The following is an 8,544-nucleotide window of genomic DNA, read 5'->3' as shown; positions in this document are numbered from 1 at the left end:
GGTAACATTGTGACTGATGTTCCATAGGACACCAAGTCACATAAATCAATATACAATGTATGCTTGTTTACTGCTTTGTGTCAGACAAAAAGTAAACAATGAAAGTCAAGATATATTTATTCATATATAATATTGAATGAACCAGACCTTAATGTTGTTGAAACAACTTTTTCAGACTTAGACAATTTATATCTATGCATATAGTATAGATACCTTTCCTGTGATAAAACACGTGAATGTTGCCCTCTAGATGCCTTTTGGTTATTTTTGTCCTTTGGGTTGCTGTCTCATTGATTTATTTCCCATATCCCCTTATATTCATAATCAATAAAATGTGTTAGGATATGTTTGAAAAATAAGAGTAGGTCTAGAGGCAGAAAACACACTTTTTTAAAGATTTATTTGACCTAAACCAAATTGGAGATTTCACATGAAAAATGCATTTTTATTTAATTCTGGAAGATTCCATATGTTATAAACACATATACTACATAAAAATGACTGGATAATACTAACATGTCATACTGGCATGACTGACAATCATAATGGTCTTCTAAACAAGTAGCATAGAAACCAAACACTGACAATCATAATGGTCTTCTAAACAAGTAGCATAGAAACCAAACACTGACAATCATAATGGTCTTCTAAACAAGTAGCATAGAAACCAAACACTGACAATCATAATGGTGTTCTAAACAAGTAGCATAGACACCAAACACTGACAATCATAATGGTGTTCTAAACAAGTAGCATAGACACCAAACACTGACAATCATAATGGTCTTCTAAACAAGTAGCATAGACACCAAACACTGACAATCATAATGGTCTTCTAAACAAGTAGCATAGACACCAAACACTGACAATCATAATGGTCTTCTAAAAAGGTAGCATAGACACCAAACAAATGCAAATAAAGGAAAAATATCCACGTCATTTGAACTCTGGTGGATATTGGTCTCATTGGCCATCATACCACATCTCCTTAATATTTTTATACTGTACAATATATGTTGACTGATGATTGCTTTATACCGAATACTGTGGCAAATAGGCCATAATATAATATATATATAAAAAATGCTTTATTACATTTAATTCAGAGTTAGGAGTTAGATATGGTAGATATGGTATGACACAAAGATCAGTTACTAGTGATGAATGTAAATTGAACAAAGTTTTTTTAAAAAAACAGGTAAAATTTATATCATATGAGTTGGACTTCTTCTTTGTGTATGTTTGACCTACACTAAGGAACCAATACTGTGGTGGAAAGACTATGTATCACATGGTAGGGGTCACTGATTGGTTGAGGTGGGGACACGGACTATTAGTCTTCATTAAATAAACACACACACACACACAATTTTCTGATGTTGATTATTGAAAATTGTATACAATATTCAAACAATCCACATCAACATCACAGTTCTTTACTATGTAACCATCAATAATTCCTCATTTTTTTCTCTCACTCAAACCATACAGTGATTATTCAGCTTTATTAATTGATAATGAAATTATTAATAAAAACCAGCATCTTGATGAAAACAGTTACAGAAAACTGTTTCAATCCCTATTCTCGAGTAACAAAACATAAAACTGATCTTTACATGTGTGCAAAAAGGGTAAAAATTATGAGAAATTATTATGAATATTAGTTCTAAAAAATTAAAATGAAAAAATTGAATATTTGACACAGCATAGGTTTTGCATAACAAAGAACCCCTCAAATTCATTTTTTTTTTTGTTAAAATCAGACTAACTTTTAACTTTTATTTTGGACTCTTGGGACATTATCAACGCGTTAACATTAAAAGGAAACCAAGGGGAAAGTGGCTTTGTCCGAAATGTAAAAAATATTGTATTGAAGTTGTGTGCCTTCAACCATATTTACAAAAGAGGCTCTTCTTGAAGAATGGATTTTTTAGGGTTCCCCTTTATGGTCTGCATAAATTTTTGTCTAGAAAATTTCAGTTTCAGATTTCTTCGTTTTCATTTATCCCCTATAATTGAAAACCTCATATTTTCAAAGGAAAAGATTTGTCCTGAATTAACACAACAAGTCAATTTTTTAATAGTCCTTCAATCTTATCCAAAATTAATAGAATCACAGCTTTTTAACTTTAATATTGTTAATATTGAAGAAATTGTGAAAATTTATCTAAAACTGGATAAGGATACATTCTTAACCAAATTAAACATTCTGTTTGAAATAAAGTATGTGTGCATACTATGTATCTTCAAAATGCATACAAATAAAATACTCTAAGAGTTGTTAGTCTCCACATCATTTAAGGGAGTTTCTTAATAGGTCAACATGGTCAATTTTTTCATAAAACTTTACATTAAGTTTCTAAAAATTGTTCTATCATCATTACAGTCATGAGCATTAATTGATACAAAGATGTGCACATTTTATAACACTAAATAGTTGCAAAAAGTTTTTAACAAAATCCAGTTTCCTCATAAGGCAAAACAACTAGTGTTCTCAATAATTTTTTTAAAGTTCTCAAGTTTATATACTTTGATGATAAAGTAATACTAATATAGAAGATGCTTGTTAAGAATTCACCTTTATATAATTCTAAAGAGACAAAATTACAACTTTTTCATAAGTTGCACAAGGTAAAATTTGCTCTAACCAAGGGAAATATCTGATACCTTTTGATCAACTTTGTAAAGGTGATTGATAATGACCGAATTTGATAGTGTAGAAACTGGAACTTTTGACAGTAACAACTGGCATTAGATACAATTTTAAACAATGTATATTAGTTGCAGTTACAAAATCTTTAAATGTCACAAATAAATACAAGTATGCCAATGTTCTCCCTACGGTCCCCAATTGCTCTTTTGAAGAATATGCAATTCCTTATATATATATATATATTATAGTAACTCTGATTCATTTAAACTGGCTTGTATAGTAAATGAAAAATAAGGATACCTTGTTATAACAATACTGCTTATATTGTATATTTAAATGTCAGACCAAATATGTTTTAACCACCCCATTTGATTCATCGAAAAATGATAATGCTCAACGAAAAATCTGCAGAACAATTATTTTTTTTGGTGTTGCCTCAAAAATTTGTGTAACCTATAGCCATGAAACTTGGCCAATTATCTTATAATTCATTAAGCTTAGGTCATGCAAAGTTTTATTATAATTGGTCAAGTCTTTCTATCTTATTACGCCCGAGGACACAGTTATCGTCCTTTGTTTTTCGCGTTAAAGAAATTTGCAACAACTCTTTGAGGGGTCCGTTGTTGGCCTATTGCAAAGCGAAATTTCTGTTGTCATACACAATTTTTAGTGGCAGTCCAAATTTCTAACTCTTCATATCGGTTTACTTACTTTGCAGAATCTATATCTTTATTTTTATCAATTGTTAATAAGTTATCGTCCTTGATATACACGAAATAATTGCCACTAGACGTTCAATCAATCAACCAGCCAACCAATCAAAGAACATATATTTTCATTACATATCCTGTGCATTATAGGTGTAAGAGATATAATAGTTGTTTTTACGTCAACTAAATTTTCTACAAAGTAATAACGAGTACCCTTCGGTCGGTACTTTTTTTCATAGACGTTGCGCACGGTATATTGGTACCACTGAGCGTTACACGACGTCCCAATAAAACAAGGATGCTGACGTTGTTTCAAAGAACGTTTCAAGCATACAAGTTTTTTTATTTATGTGAAAATGCCACTTTAAGTAACCATAGAATTTACATTCTTTTAAGAAGTCTTTATTTTGCAGAGATTTTCGTAGTCGCTTCGATTCATTATGTATTTTCATTTTTCATTAATAAATACAAACATTGATATCCAAATTAAAAAAAATATTTTAAACACTCATGAAAAATTGCCCCTAACAGCAATGTTTAGCATTGAATAACAATTTGACGTTTTGAATCATTTGTATGTGATGTTGATGTTGGTATTTTCTCTCCCACAATTTGTCTTTTTAAAATTTAGCTAATATTCAAATGCTTCTTAATTTGATTATTTGAAAGATGTTGATAGACGATAGCCTGATATTTTTCTTTTCGTAATCTCATTTTATCTCCACTTTATTCTTAAGAGGTCCGTTGTATTCATTTTTTTCTAAAAATAAAAGTCGCTTATACTAGTGTTATAATTCATATTTCATATATTATCGGTTTAACTCGATGAATCATCATCATATGCGTATTAGTTCACGATTTTGACATCAATAACAATTTTGTGGAAATTGTTTAAAATTGGCAATATTTTTTGATAAATCCCTTAGGAAAAACTTTATGGAATATGCATCACGTATGAAATAGAAATACGTGTTCTTGTGCTGCCATTGTTGATTTTCAATATTTGAAGGTAGAACGGGGTTTAAATGATTAATTTTTTTATTGCAGAAAACTACAAATAATCGATTTAAAACTTTTACCATTATTGTTAGCAAGATTGAATGATGAATAAATGAAATTAATTTGTGAAATTTTCTTTGAAAAGAATAAATAATGAGCTTATTTTATGGTTACATCTTTTTCATTTAAAAAAAAGGTTTCATTGATTGAAATTTTTAAATCATGGTTGTTTTATCAGGTAAATAATCCAGAATGTTTATAATTTATTTTATAAAGGAATTTACAAAACATTTACCTATTTTGTGATGAAGTAAGAAAACGAATATGGGGATTCCGTGTTTTATTTTTTGCTTTCGGAGAGCACATTATAAGAGCTGTCTTCTCATATATATATATTATTTAAGACTCTATCTTTTAGTTTTCTTTATATTCGCATAAATTAACATTTCCCGTGTATAATCCTTACAAAATCTGAACATTTTCAACAAACTTTTAAAAGCTCTAAAAAAAGGTCGGCGATCCATACTTTTTACTATGTTTTTGAAATTATAGCATTTTGGCAAAGTATGAAAAACTCTACCCCTTTTTATATGGACCCAAATAAAGCTACATCAACTGATATTTGACCAACAGCAGAGTGAAACCGATTTTAAAAAATATACTCAATTTGTTGTGACAAGATATATATTATTTAAGTAGCTGCTTTCGTAAATATACATGGATCAATGTTTTCTGAAAGGAAGTACTATGGACCAGGAGTGCATTTCATGTACGTTTTATACTATGAATTGGGTTTTTTAGCGCTTCCAATTTTAAAATATAACTGGGTATTGGTTAACACTAAATTTTCTTTGACATTTTTAGACCGTTTTCAAACGGGTTATCAAGTTACGGGTTTCGGGTTTCGGTTTTGAGTGATTTTGATTTTTTAACAAGTATAAAGGCAATATTCCAGCCATTTTTGTGACGTTTTGCGAAGAGAAAAAATAAATCTACTATACACAAAAATGAACTTTTCCACACAGCAGATTGGTTGATTGATTTATTTGTGTTTAACGCCAAATTCAGCACGATTGGCTATTTCGTGGCGGTCAATTTTTATTGTTGAAGGAAGCCGAAGTGCTCAGAGAGAACCGCCGATACACACAGCAGACATTTTGTAGTTGATTTAGTGATAAAAAAGGAACTATGGTGTCAATTTGTTACACATACAGCGTGTTCAATGCAGTATATTTATTGTATTTAATATTCTTTATTTAGTATTTCTATAAATTGGTTATGCATGCAAACAATGATGTACTTCCCACAAAATATACACTTTCAAGAAATATGGATAGGTTTTTTTTTTGTGGAAGATATGGGGTAGAGTGCATGGTGACTTTTTTCTAAAGGGAACTTAAACTAGGTTAAAATGTACTTGGGAGTGTCTTTAAATTATTACACTGGACCTGCTACATACATAGTTGCGTGCAATCCATCATATTTATCGGACAACTATTACCCTAACACTCAAATTAATGTAAAAGACAAGTTTCAATTAACATTTTAATACTCATCCATTGCATGCCTATGTAGCAAATTCTGTTGGAGATTCGAGACAACAAACTCTATTATTCCACACATTACTTCTAGAAGTAACACTGTGACCTTCCTTTTCATACATATGTTGCTAGGTAGATGATAAGAGATTGTTCTACTCACAGTAAACATTTCTATATTTATACTACTACATGGAGCTAAGAATACAAGTACGAAAACAAAATCCCGACTCTGCAAACTGGCTAGAAAAATTGATTCACATATATCGTTCCGATTCTTTAATTGCAACGCTAGGAATTAAGGTCAGGGTGTAAAGCTTGGGTTTGAGTCGTTTATAATCTGGCTACGGGAAAACAATAAGGTGAGCCCATTTTTGGATGCATTTTCATTTTTACTGTATGTTCTTTCTCTAAAAGTGAGACTGTGATCGTATGTGAACTTGTCTCACATTTTTGGCCTCGGAGCCTGGTCTTTGTCAAGCATCCGAGTTAAATATTTCGTCATATTTGAATTATTTATACAATGTAGATCTACTTTGATGCATATTTAAACAAGAACTTTATTTAATATAGATCCGATCATTTCATAAGATTAATTGTATGCCAAATATGCAAAAAATTAAGCGTTATCATGACGTGAACGTCAAATTACAGTTATGGGGACATGTTATTGGACATCTAAGTTCGTTTCGTATTTTATACCTGCAGCTCAAACAAAAATATATATCACATCATTTTAGAAGAAATGAAATGTATTTTCCGTTCATATCGGTTAAAGAGTGTTCAAAATTGGGGATCAAATAAAATTTCGTTTCATAAACAGCCTCTGGGTTACTCTATGCGTCATTTTATCCATCGGGACATTTTATTGGACACGGGAAAACTGACGATGTTTTGAAAGTAAGACTGCAGTTATATAGTGATGACTTCATAAAGCTTCTTTAGGACATGTATAAATTTTCTGATAATATCAAAAGCCACTTTCATCTGTTATATCTTGTAATAGTGGAGGCCGTAAGTTTTCATAGGAGCTGAGCAGCTGAATGGGACATTTTTTCTCTTCCTAAGCTCAACGCTCCTGACAATCTTCTTTCACTCACAGTTAAAAACGTTTATGACGCTATTTTTCATCAATTGTATACAATACTGTTGTAAAATGTTATCTCATTTAACTTACGAACTAGTCCGCATTGTGATTTCAAAGACACAAACAAAACAAAATTTACATTAATTTGAGTGTTAGGGTAATAGTTGTCCGATAAATATGATGGATTGCACGCAACTATGTATGTAGCAGGTCCAGTGTAATAATTTAAAGACACTCCCAAGTACATTTTAACCTAGTTTAAGTTCCCTTTAGAAAAAAGTCACCATGCACTCTACCCAATATCTTCCACAAAAAAAAAACCTATCCATATTTCTTGAAATTGTATATTTTGTGGGAAGTACATCATTGTTTGCATGCATAACCAATTTATAGAAATACTAAAGAAAGAATATTAAATACAATAAATATACTGCATTGAACACGCTGTATGTGTAACAAATTGACACCATAGTTCCTTTTTTATCACTAAATCAACTACAAAATGTCTGCTGTGTGTATCGGCGGTTCTCTCTGAGCACTTCGGCTTCCTTCAACAATAAAAATTGACCGCCACGAAATAGCCAATCGTGCTGAATTTGGCGTTAAACACAAATAAATCAATCAACCAATCTGCTGTGTGGAAAAGTTCATTTTTGTGTATAGTAGATTTATTTTTTCTCTTCGCAAAACGTCACAAAAATGGCTGGAATATTGCCTTTTTACTTGTTAAAATATCAAAATCACTCAAAACCGAAACCCGAAACCCGTAACTTGATAACCCGTTTGAAAACGGTCTAAAAATGTCAAAGAAAATTTAGTGTTAACCAATACCCAGTTATATTTTAAAATTGGAAGCGCTAAAAAACCCAATTCATAGTATAAAACGTACATGAAATGCACTCCTGGTCCATAGTACTTCCTTTCAGAAAACATTGATCCATGTATATTTACGAAAGCAGCTACTTAAATAATATATATCTTGTCACAACAAATTGAGTATATTTTTTAAAATCGGTTTCACTCTGCTGTTGGTCAAATATCAGTTGATGTAGCTTTATTTGGGTCCATATAAAAAGGGGTAGAGTTTTTCATACTTTGCCAAAATGCTATAATTTCAAAAACATAGTAAAAAGTATGGATCGCCGACCTTTTTTTAGAGCTTTTAAAAGTTTGTGGAAAATGTTCAGATTTTGTAAGGATTATACACGGGAAATGTAAATTTATGCGAATATAAAGAAAACTAAAAGATAGAGTCTTAAATAATATATATATGAGAAGACAGCTCTTATAATGTGCTCTCCGAAAGCAAAAAATAAAACACGGAATCCCCATATTCGTTTTCTTACTTCATCACAAAATAGGTAAATGTTTTGTAAATTCCTTTATAAAATAAATCATAAACATTCTGGATTATTTACCTGATAAAACAACCATGATTTAAAAATTTCAATCAATGAAACCTTTTTTTTAAATGAAAAAGATGTAACCATAAAATAAGCTCATTTTTTATTCTTTTCAATGAAAATTTCACAAATTAATTTCATTTATTCATCATTC

Source organism: Mytilus californianus, unplaced genomic scaffold, assembly GCF_021869535.1.
Source record: "Mytilus californianus isolate M0D057914Y unplaced genomic scaffold, xbMytCali1.0.p SCAF_6, whole genome shotgun sequence".
Lineage (NCBI taxonomy): Eukaryota > Metazoa > Mollusca > Bivalvia > Mytilida > Mytilidae > Mytilus > Mytilus californianus.
The sequence above is the reverse complement of the archived record's forward strand: the minus strand, read 5'-3'. Positions refer to the sequence as shown.